Source organism: Rhinolophus sinicus, linkage group LG05, assembly GCF_036562045.2.
Source record: "Rhinolophus sinicus isolate RSC01 linkage group LG05, ASM3656204v1, whole genome shotgun sequence".
Taxonomy (NCBI): domain Eukaryota; kingdom Metazoa; phylum Chordata; class Mammalia; order Chiroptera; family Rhinolophidae; genus Rhinolophus; species Rhinolophus sinicus.
Genome location: NC_133755.1, coordinates 171,381,183 through 171,394,141, shown reverse-complemented (window position 1 = coordinate 171,394,141; position 12,959 = coordinate 171,381,183). Strand labels below are relative to the sequence as shown.

The following is a 12,959-nucleotide window of genomic DNA, read 5'->3' as shown; positions in this document are numbered from 1 at the left end:
CACCAACAAAATCAAATAGGTTAGGCTATGATGCAACTTCGCTCCAACACCAACCTAAATAATAACAATGAAAACTAACATTTGTTCAGTTCTCATGGTGTGCCTCTAAACATGCTCCAAGCATCTGATCTCTACTCATTAAATCCTCATAAAACTCCATGAGAAAGAGACTATTGTTACAGAAAAAGAAATTGAGGCACAGAGAAGGTAAGTGACTGCCCAAAGTCACAGTTAGTTGGTGGCCAGCCTGCAGTCTGGCTCCAGAGCCTGGGTTCTCAGACATCATACTGAGTAGCCCCTCCACAGCCATCTTTTCTCTCGTTAGGCTCACTTTCATGTGCCTTTAGTTTCTGCTGTGACCCACCCCACATGCAGGTTTCCTAAAAGACCTCTCTGAGACTCGCCTAACACCAATTTACCAGAACACAAGTGTGGAGAATTATGCTCTGGTTGATTTCCAAGCTGCTACCGCCCTGTGACTTTAAAAATTCCTACAACTCTCTTTTCAACGGGTTCCAAAATTTGTCCAACGGTTAAGTGTGTGGTGTCAGCCCTGGGACTAAGCCTTGGAAGCTTGGTACCAGTTTCATGGATTGAAGATTCCATTGCACTTGCATCTTCTTCCTGTGCTCCCGGAGGGAACAATTTATCTGTCACAGTAGTTATACCTCATGCTTCTCCATCCATCACAGCCCCACTGCCACTTCTCCCAAGATTATTAGACCTGGATTAATGATGTCCCCATAGACAGCACTTACCGCCCCTACCCCTCATTTGTTACTTCCCTACTTTTATTGACATAGTAAGCCTTATATATTCATGTCACTGTCATCCCCACCCTCAATGGACTATACACTCTCAGAGGACAGGATGGTTTCTTATTTTCCCCTATATCCTTAATGCCTAGGAAAATGTTGATTTTAATAAGCAGCATCACCTATTAAAGGAGGAGTGAGAAAGCATTGAAATTGGAATGAGGAGTCTTGATCCTGACACTAACTAGTCTTGTGATCATAAGCAAGGCTTTTAAGGTTTGACAGCTGTAAACCTCACTTCCTCAGAGGAAATATGAGCATTATTATAGTGTCTATCTTAATGTCCTCAAAGAGCTGTTCCAAAGACTAATGAGACAATGTGTGGGGTAGCCCATTATAAACCACAAGGCTGACACATATCACAGAATTATCAACATGACTTAAAACTTGCCCTTATTTTCTAGAAGTATTGACTCAGGCCTTTTTAAAGAAATGCAATCTAGGAAAGGGAAAGGTAATCGCTCATGAATGCCTATTAGAAATTAAAATAAAAATTAAGGAAAGTTCCCTGAGTTTCATTAACAGCAAGGGTCAACGTCATCCATGTGATCTTGTTACACTACAACAAGAATCAGGTGTCCTGGCATTTTCAGGAAATAAATTAAGAGATTATCTATGTGTTCTTTATGGATAAATGTGTCGTTCTCATCACCCCTTACCATAAGGACAATGTTTTGGTTTTTGCTTGTTGTTCATTTGTTTTCATGACCTCTCTCTTCTCTGTTTTGCTCCTTCTCTCCCATAAATATTTCCAAGGCTTCAGGCCACAGGGCATGTAGAATTTATATCTTTAGTCTAACAACATAACACTAAACTGTGCCAATGCCATTGCTCTAATGTACAGAAACTTCCCTAGGAAACTAAAGTAGGAATCAAAGTATAATCCTACCATGTCATCAGTGATTGGCACTATAATGTAGTCTTCTGGAAATAACTGACAAACAAAAGTTGAACCCATTTCTGGGTTTTCAGAAAAACATTTTTATCTCTTTTTACCCCACCCACTATATTCCCAAGGACTTCATGCCATGCTCGGACCCCCATCCCCAGGCCTCAATGATGGTTAAAATTGATTCTGAACCACAGTGAGCAGGGTTCCTCCCAACCGCCTGGAGAGCTCCAGTATGTAGAAAGCTAATGAAGCTCTTGAAGCAGCAAGCTCCTCTTCCACCCACATTTTATTGAAATGCTTTTGAGTCTTATTGTGTTGCAATTACATAGTATAGAACACTCAACCAACATCTATTTCAAGCGTTGGGCCCATAACTCTTACTAAAACATTTCAATTCCATTTTCCTGAACATACCAGCTCTAAATGCATCTGTGAGGGCCCTCCAAAAGTATTTCCATTTCACATTTCAGAAAACTTAAAGTGATGCAGGTTCCTGACTTCGCTGACGATGGATGTACAGGGAATGCCACTGTGAGCTGTTTAAGTTGTTCTCTTTCCTTACTATATTTTCGGTGTATATTTGGCTCATACAAAAGAATTTTGATAACGTATATGTTCTTTATAAGGCATAATTTTAAAATGTCCACTTTTCTAGAAACCTACCTCTTTTTATTTTTTTTATGAAAGTTTTTAATTTTAGAGAGATCAACTTTATCAAGTTTTCTTGTGCCTCAAGACATAATTTCTGACACTGAAATACACATTGTCCTATATTTTCTTATAAAAGTTTTAGTTTTGCCTCTCAATTAATTCCTTCATTCACTTGGAATTCATTTTTTTCACATGCTATGAAATAAGATCAGATTTCTTCTTTTTTTTCTATGTAGATAACCAGTTGTTTCAGGACCATTAATGTAATGGTTCTTTCTTTCCCTCACTGTCTCAATGCTCTCTCTACCATAGGCCGGTGGTTCATAAATGTCAGTTTCTGAAATCTCTTTTCTATTTCATTAGCCTATGTGCTTATTTCTATGCCAACACCACCTTGTCTTATTTATAATAGCTTTATTACCTTATAATTTAATTATTATAGTTCTTTATCCAGTCTCCATGTCTCAATTTCAGTCTTCAGAAGCATTTGACTATACTTGGTCTCTGATCTCTAATATAGTGTATGGAATACTCTCACTTTTATAGTTATGTATAACAGAGTGCAATTTTAGACAGAATAAATGTATAATGAGTATATTTATGCCAGCATGAAAATGTCAAGAGTGAATGAGTGTATAAATGCAAGTGTAAACAAGGAATTGATTTTCACTTAGAATCCAGTACAATTAATACCACAAAAATACAAAGGATCATACGAGACTAATATGAATAATTATAAGCTAACAAATTGGACAGCCTAGAAGAAATGGATAGATTCCAAGAAACACACAACCTACCAAGACTGAATTATGAAGAAAAGAAAATCTAAGCAAACCAATTACTAGTAAGGAGATTTCAACAGTAATAAAAATATTCCAACAAAGAAGAACCCAAGATCAGACAACTTCACTGGTGAATTCTAGCAAATGTTTAAAGAAACATTAATGTCAATCCTCTACAAACTCTTGTAAAACATGGAAGAGGAAGGAACTCTTCAAAAGTCATTTTATAAGATCAAATTTAGCCTAATACCAAAACCAGACAAAGACAGTGCAAAAAAAGAAAAAAGAAAGAAAATTACAGGCTAATATCCCTGATGAACATAGATGCAAAAGTACTCAACAAAAATATTAGCAAATGGAATTCAACAATACATTAAATGGATCACACACCATGATCAAGTGGGATTTATTACAGGATGCAAGGATGGTTCAACATTCACAAATAATCAATATGATAAACCACATTAACAAAATAAAGGATAAAAATCATATGATTATCTTAATAGTTGGAGAAAAGGCATTTGACAAGATTTATCCATTTATGATAAAACTCTCAACAGAGTGGCACAGAGAAAAAGTACCTCAACATAATAAAGGCCACATATGAAAGCACACAGCTAACTTCATACTCAATAGTGAAAAGCTGAAAGCTTTCCCTCTAAGATCAGGAACAAAACAAGGATGCCCCCTCTCACCACTTTTACTCAGCATTACTGGAGTCCTAGCCAGAGCAACTAGGCAAGAAAAAGAAATAAAAGGTATACAAATTGGAAAGGAAGAAGTACTGTCACTATTTGCAGATAACATATTATATACACAAAGCCCTAAAGACTCCACCAAAAAACTGTTAGAACTAATAAACAAAGTCTATAAAATTGCAGGATAAAATGTCAATATACAAAAAGCAGTTGAGTTTTCATACACTGATAAAGAACTACCAGAAAGAGAAATTAAGGAAACAATCCCATTTACAATTGCATCGAAAAGAATAAAATACTTGGGAATAAATTTAACCAAGGAAGTGAAAGACCTGTACACTGAAAACTGTACAATATCAATGAAAGAAATGTAAAAAGACACAAATAAATGGAAATGTAATTCATGCTTATGGATTAGAAACATTAATATTATTAACATTTCTATATTAGCCAAAGCAATCTACAGGTTCAATGCAATCCTTATCAAAATTCCAATGGCATTTTTCACAGAAATAGGACAAACAATGCTAATATTTGTATGGAATCACAAAATACCCTAAACAGCCAAAGCAATCTTGAGAAAGAAGAGCAAAGCTGGAAGCATCATGCTCCCCAAGTTCAAACTGTATTACAAAGCTATAGTAATCAAAAACCCTGTGGTATTGGCATAAAAACAGACATAGAGATCAATGGAACAGAATAGAGAGCCCAGCAAGAAACATACATATTCAATTAATTTATGAGCCAAGGATATATACAATAGGGAAAGGACAGTCTCTTTAATAAATGGTGTTGGGAAAACTGGGCAGCCACAAATTATATACCCGATAAGGGGTTAATATTCAAAATGTATAAAGAACTCATACAACTCAATAGCAAAAAAAAAAAAAAAAAGAGGCATTCTGGTAAAAAAAATTGGGCAGAGGACCTGAATAGACATTTTTCAAAGAAGACATACAGATGGCCAGTTGGTGCGAGCAAAGGAGCTCAATATCACTAATCATCAGAGAAATGCAAATCAAAACCATGAGATATCACCTCACACCTGTTAGAATGGCTATTATCAAAAAGATAAGAAGTACTCGTTTTGGTGAAGATCTGGAGAAAGAGGAACCCTTGTGCATACTTAGTGGGACTGTCAATTGGTGCAGCCAATATGAAAAATAGTATGGAGGTTCCTCCAAAAATTAAAAATGCCGTATGATCCAGCTACTACACTTTTGGGTACTTACCCAAAGAAAACAAAAACACTAATTCAAAAACACATGCATCTCCCTGTTCATTGCAATATCATTTGCATTAGCCAAGACATGAAAACAACTTAAGTGCCCATTAAGGAATGAATGAATAAAGAAATTGTGGTATATACTATATGCAGTGGAATGTTATTCAGTCACAAATAAGGAAATCCTGCCAGTTGCGACAACATGAATCGACCTTGAGAGCATTATGCTAAGTGAAATAAGTCAGACAGAGAAAAACAAGCACCATATGATCTTACTTATATGTGGAATCTGAAAACTAAACAAAATGGACTCATAAATACAGAGAAGCAATTGGTAATTGCCAGAGGTGGGAGTTGGGGGTGGTGTGGGAGTGGGGCTAAATGGATGAAGGTGATCAAAAGACACGAACTTTTAATTGTAAAATAAATATGTCCTCAGGATGTAATGTACAGTATGGTGACCATAATTAATAATACTTTATTGTATATTTGAAAGTTGCTAAGAGAGTAGATCTTAAAAGTTCTTATCACAAGAAAAAAAATTGTACCTATTTTGGTGATGAATGTTAACTAGACGGATTGTGGTGATCATTTTACAGTATATACATATATTAAATCATTATGTTGTACACCTGAAACTAATATAATGTTATATGTCAATTAAATTTCAATTTAAAAAAGAAAGTGATAGAGAAAGATGAACTAGACATGAATGATGTAGGGTGCCGTGCAGGCCTGCTTATAATGGCTTCGTTTTTCTTGAATTCACTTGTATACTGATATGACTTTACCAATAGACAGTTAATTCCCTGAGGACAGGTCTGCCTCTTACACATCTCTTCTTTCATATCTCCAGTATCAGGCAGAACTCTAGAGATATGGAGGTACGCCATAAATAACTGCTGAGTTGACTTAAACTGAATCCTAACTAGCACAGACTTGAAATTGGCCATCTCCCTTTGTCGTTGGACTTCACGGCACTCACTAAAGCAAATGAGGATCTTCCCAGTGCCGACTGTGGACAGGCAGTTATGTTTAAAGCAGATATGGGGGTGGATTACTTGATTTTCCCTGTGTAGCATGTATGACGTAAATGAAATTAAGATACTTTAGAATTAAACTGTCAAAAATATTACTTTATATTTGAAATCAATTAAGCTGATGGTTCATTGTTAATAATATACGGCAAACACAAAAATAATGAGGTATATAAAAATGCAAGAAAAGTCAAATTAACCTCCTACGCAGGATTAAGTCTTTGGTTGGAATTACGCCTTTTCCTCTGGAGCAATTTCATAGTGAGCAGATCCTTACTATTTACAGGCTTATTCCTCTTAAGGAGTTAAAGACTTGTGGCTTAGCAAGCTTTATAATATAATGCTACCTAATTGCTTTTGTTTCTAAGGAGAAATTTTGGTTTGAATGTTTTGTTTTCTACCTTTTTCGATAGAACCCCTACTAGCACTTTCAAGATTGGTGGTCATGTTGGTCAAATTGACTTTTCCTGAAATTCTAATGTGTGTGTGTGTGTGTGTGTGTGTGTGTGTGTGTGTGTACTTAATATCTTTATTGAGATGCAATTCACACATCACATAATTGACTCATTTAAAGTATATATAATGCAATTGGTTTTTAGTCTAATAGATATTTTGATTCATTTTCAATTACTGGTAGCAGTAATAATGAGAGTTTAGCTAACTTTTCCTTTCTTTTGGCCTCAGTTTTTCTCCTGTATGGTTTATAGATTCATATTTCCAAGATGTGTCAGAACACTAAACCAAAGGCTTTTAAGAATCAATCGATTGGCATCTGCTGTTGAGTAGTTAAGGGCTCAGAATTGGGAAAAATCAATGGATTCAGAGTCAGAATACAAACTGGTGAAACTTTGCTACCTGTGTGCTCCTACAATGGATGAAATATACAAAGTATAGAAAATAACCCAGCACATGATTGTACACATTAAAGAAGTTAAACAAATAATGGCTTCCTTTCTTTTCTTTTTTCATCCAATTCTATAAGGTAGAGTGAAAAAAGGTTATGAACCAAGTTCTTGAGATATGATTGGGGCAAACCAAAGCACTGCTGGAAAGTTATGAACAGAATCCAGCAAAGCTACTGGAATAATTAAACTGTCTCCTGCCCAGGACTGACTTTGCCAATAGAAAGATCACTCACTCCCCCTCACCACTTGCTCCCCCAGGTATTAAAATTCTCCACTTCAGTGTAGCACACATTTTTCAAAGGGGAGAAATCACAACGGGGAAGTCTTTCTCTTCATGCCTGAGATAACTTTGGATGGATTACATTCTGAATTCGTCAACTTACTTCAGAACTCTATTTTTTTACTCTTCCAAGTAAAAAAAAATCTGCAAAGAATTTACATCAAGTTTTACACAGAAAAAATGTCAATTTATACAGGAAAAACAATGTCAATAAAAAAAGCCAATAAAAGTGTGCTGGAAACATTGTTTTATTCTCATGTTTATTTGTTTGTTTTTTTGTTTCTGAAATATTTGCAATAAGTAACCTAAAATAAGAATTCTTTTCTCCAGAATATGACTTGGTGTTCAATTTCAAATGAATTTATCATTTGCTATTTAATAGAAGCGGCAAAATGTTTTTTTGGGTGTTTCTCTCTTAAGGGAGATAACCTACTCCTCTTCCATGCCTGCAAGTAAAAGAACTTTCTGTTGTTCTTCCGACAGGCAGAGCATCCTGATGCAGGAGTGATGGAAAGTTAGATCAACAACCCTCTGGCCAGATGCTAGGTAGAGGGAATATTCTGCTTGAATTAAGCCCTGCTTTTCAAATGGATGAATAGGTTTTTGTTTTTTGTTGTTTGTGTGTTTTTTGTTTTTGTTTTGTTTTTTGTCCTCTGAGAGTGAATCGGAGTCAAAACAGAGTGCTTTGGCTTTACTGAGAAATCCACAAATATTTTTCAGAATTTGTTAGCATGGATTGTGCCTGCAAAACAGAATGAGACAATCTCTTGGAAACTGGATAGTGTTACTGAACAGGCAATTTACAGTTTCCTCTAATATCACATGTGCCTTCCTGCGATACCAAACTTTACTCCTGCAAAAACAGAGACCCCATGACGAACGATCTAAGTTGAATACTTCTGCTTCTGTTTTGTGTCTATATTTTTCCAGGGTGAGCACTCAAGCAGGACTAAAGGAAGAGGTGCATTCGGAGTTGACCCAGAGGACATATTTTGTGTTTTCTGGTGCCAAAACACGCCAAAGGATTAGGTGCTAGAATGGAAAATAAGTTTTCTCCACTTCCTGATTACTTTCACAGGCCTTCTTATTATCTTTAACTTTCCTCTTATAAAATACACACACACACACACACACACACACACACACACACACACACACTGAGAGAAATCACTGTATTCTTTATCTATACCTTACGAGTACAATAACCTTTATTTCCTGGTTTCCACAGGAAGAGAGGAGTGCATTAAGTGCTTGGAACTCAGTGCCACAGGATATAGGGAAGAACTGGACATTGTGGGTAAGCTAAGCACAGCAAGGATGAAATTAGCTTTCAAGTATATGACTACCAGGAAAGTTATACACTAATAGAATCAAGATATCAGGGGTTGTCGTCAGAGATTAAATCAGGCAATAACTCTTCTTAAATGGACGCAAGACAGAAAATATGTCCTGTGCTCACAAAGGCAGGATGGCAACCCAGTGGGTTTTTAATGTTCCTATAATCGTTAAACCCCACCTGCCAGTATTAACATTTGAGTAATTACAAGGAAAGACTGGGGTAAATACTATCTTCCTGATGGCCTTGGAAAGCACCAATGCCTGGATTTACAAAGGTTTGTGAGAACAGGCCATCATTATAATGAAGCAGAGACAAACCCCGGTCTCCAGGTAGCAACATTGGTAATCCATGGGTGACAGGACTACTTGACTTCTGGCTTTCTCTTTTCCCTATTTCTATGCAGATGCAAGCAGCTTATGGAGGTGGCTGACTTTTCAAAGGTAGTGTCACTAAGCCTGAGAAAAAATTAAAATGATAATGCTAACACTCATCTTCTGCTTACCAGCTCTCAATCAAACATTTAGCTTTGAAACTTAATGGATTTCTACATTTTATTACCAAAAAAAAAAGTGTTTCCTATGTATAATATGATGGGAAAAAGCAACAGAGAGATCACGGTGACAGGCTAATCAGAGAGCTGAATATTATCAAAGGAGTTGTCAGCCTGTGAGGCAAAAACATAAACAATGCTCTCAGTTATCACTCAAAAGCCATCTTCCAGACGTATAAAATATCAAAAGGGCTGTTGATCACAATACTTTTTACTGATGTGTACATGTCAATGTCATCAAAAGCAGTTATCCTCTAATACTAAGAAGATAATTTAATAATCTGAAATTTCATGTTTCATGTTAATAATTAGAAAAGTGTAGAAAATTTTATATTACCAATCATATTTTTTATATTTTTTACTATTTATATAATTTACATTTGTTTATAAACTTTTCTAATCATTAACATGTACCTAAGTGTACTTAAATGTATTAAGATATCAAGGATTTTTACTCCATTGTGGGGGCCTAGTTAGGGAAAAAATAAGATCTCATGCTTATCCCTGTTTGGAACTTAAAAGTTGCATAACAGGTTTGTAGAGAATAAACAGAAGTATAAGCATAAGCCAAATGCATTTAGTAACTGAAAAAAATCCTTCCAAAACAGATGGATATTACCTTCTGCAAATTCCGTAAGGACAAACCAGGAAATATGAGCAACAATAAACGAGAAGTGAGTGAGTTGGATGACAAGGAAGCTGAAATGACTATCAGAAGGTGTGGATTTTCCTGACTGTAACAAACCACCCAGGTGACCTTGGCCAGTGCAATCAACAAACATTTATTGGGAGTCATTGAAGATTGGCAGTGACAAAAAGATGAACAAGATCTGGCTCCTGCCCACAAGAAGGTTATGAGCTGGTAAGGAAGATAAGACATACAATTATAACTTACTGTGGGACAGAGCCCCAGAGAGCAGTTTCCAGGCTCTTGGCCTCACGTGGAAAGGCGCTGGCTCGGGTAGTAGATGGCCGTCGGCTATGGCTAGTTGGCCGTCAGCTGTAGCCGGTTAGCCAATTGGCCACTGATATAACTGTTGTGGAGAGAGAGAGTCGGTCGGTTGGCAGAAAAGCGGACAGCAGGTCGCATGTCGTGTGAATCCAGCCTCCAGTGAGATTATAGTGGTATGATTCCCCTACCTATGGCTCCGTGGGTGTTCGTTTTTGGCCTCACCATGTCCTGTGTTCTTGTGTGGGGAGCAGGACTAGAGACCCCGCAGGCCGCCCCGCGTGACACTTATGGCAAAATGAGACTAAGAGAAGTGCAAGCCCAACACAATGAGAACTTAGACAAAGGAAAGGTTCCACCTGAAGAGGAGAGGGTTTGAAGGAAGGTTTTATGGAAGAGTGACATCTAAAATAAGCCTTAAAAGAATGGATAAGATTTAGACAGGGAATCCTAAAGGTAGAGGTCTTTCAGTAGCAGTGGGAGAAAAACTTGCCATGTAAAGTTCCGTTCAGGACAGTCATGCTGAATTCAGCACCCAGGCGTTTGGAGCCTGGAAAAAGAAAGAGCTCCCCAGGCTCACCTCTTCCCAGAACTCCCTTTTGGACCCACTGGCTTCCTCATTTACATCATTTGACCAGCTCTGCTGATATTTGTCCTTGTGGCACTTGCCTAAACAAGGATTCACAATTATCAAGAGAAGAAGTTCAGTAGGACCTTCTAAAGAATGGAGAGAGACAATGGAAGCTAAATCAGGAAGTATCACAAACACAGCTTCGAAAGAAATCTCTGGCAGCACGGTGGGGAACTGACTGAAGGAAAGAAGGATGATGGCTGGGAAAGAGAGACAGTAGTGGAGAGGCAGTAATCTGGAAGGAACAACAGAAACCTGTGCTAGGGCAGAGGAATGGAGACAGGGAGGTATAAATTCCAGAAACAGTTTGGAAATGACTTCATAATCAACTGGATAATCTTGTGAGGGGGGAGTGCAGTTCACGGTTAATTTAAACTTTACAGCTTCAGTGTCTCGGTGAATGTCCACGTCACTAATATAGAGAAGGAAAAGGGACAAATTGATACGGGAGGTGATGTATTCAGTGAGGAATTTGGAGTCTTACAGGAGTTGTTCTCAACCACAGACAGTTTAGCACCTTCCCTCCCACCTCACACAGGGGACATTTAGAAATGTCTGGAGACATTTCAGGCTGTCACCACCACCGGTGAGGAACGGTGCAGTGAGCATTGAGTCAGTAGGGTCCAGGGAAGCTGCCAAACAAAAATGTACAGGACAGTCCCTCACAAGAAAGTATGAGCCAACCAAAAACGTCAATAGTGCAGACATTGAGAAAACCGAGTCTAGAGGAAGTAGGAACTTTAAATCTGGAGTTTTAGAAAGTAGGAATGCACAGAGATGAGAACTTTTACTCACTCATAGTGCAGTGAGAGAGACGGGAGAAAATTAACCACAGTGAGATTTTATGGAAACGAAAGAAAAACAGGTGGCTGATGAAATCCTAGGCAATATCACCTCACTGGCAAATGAGTTCATTGGGATGAGGTAATGTCACAAACCCATTCATATCTAAAAAGCAATGACTTGATGACTGTTCTCAGAAAGTGTGTACCCAGGAAAGTAGATATGGATGAGATGGTAAATCATGAAGCAGATCGGTTCAGTGATGAACGTCCAAAAACCCTAAACATTAAAGACACATTCGAATGTGAAGCAGGCAAACATGTATGTGGTCTAAGATTTACATCTGCAAATTTGTTATAACTTGGTCACAGAACCACACTACTGTAACACAGGAGGTATTTTTTTTAAGAAAAAGAAGAGAAAGAGAGGAGGGAGAGACAGATGAAAAGAGAAGAAGAAAAGAGGAAAGCAAAGGAAAACAGAAAAGATACAGAAGGGGAAAAAAATGACAAGATGAGAGAAAGGAAAGAAAGGGGAAAAGGGAAGAGAGAGGAGGGGAGGGGAAGGGAGCAGCACAGCACAGACATCCTCTAAAAGGCTGACAGGATACGATGTGAGGGTAGTGCTCAGGAACAAGACTAGTGGCCGTCCTCAATGATTTTGTGAAACTATGAGGTGGGAGGATATTCCATGGACAGCAAACTGCCTCTTGGACACCATCACTGTGTTTCAAAAGCTATAGTAAACAAACAATGACAAAACAGGAGCAGACACCTGTACAATTCCCCAGTGCTTAAATAAATTTTGCTGTTACTCTGCTCCAGGGGCCTTGGAAGGTGTACAGAAACCCGGGGCGGGCCAGGCGATGGGAAGGTCGTGTGGCTGTCCGATCGATACAAAGGAACGTGCGATGATGCACCAATGGCCAACCAGGCAGCCGTGGACTGCTGAGCAGATGCAAAACGGGTCAGCAAGAATCAGTTAGATGGTCCTTTCCCATTCCTAGTGTGATGAGGCCCACAAAGACATGGTATACCTGGAAACAAAAGGCTGCAGCAGCAAACCAAAGGAGGCATTGCTGAAGGAAAGAGTGTGAAGAAAGCTGTGCACAGGACAGGAGGCAACAGGAATGTGCCAGAGCCAAATATCTTGAATTCCAATCCTGGTTCCAATATTAGCTAGCTTGATGCTTTTTGCAAGTAGTAGAATGTCTCTGAAACTTGCTCCTTTTCTGGTAAAATGTAAATGGTAAGCTTCCTAGGAGTGCTGTGATAATTAAATGAAAGCATACACGTGAAGCATTTAGCACAGCAGATGGGGGGTGGGGAAGCCTTCCGTGGTAGCTGCTGTTGAATAATGTCTAATTCTATTACCCTAAGTAATGACTGAAAAAGAAAGAACAATGGGACTCACATTCCCAGT

At 38.1% G+C, this 12,959-nt stretch overlaps 1 protein-coding gene across 5 annotated transcripts in view; it reads right to left on the bottom strand.

Annotated features, from left to right (window-relative positions):
• ESR1 (estrogen receptor 1) overlaps window positions 1-12,959 on the bottom strand; it is a 358,968-nt gene that overhangs the window by 51,249 nt on the left and 294,760 nt on the right. The gene's annotated exons all lie outside the window — the stretch shown is intronic.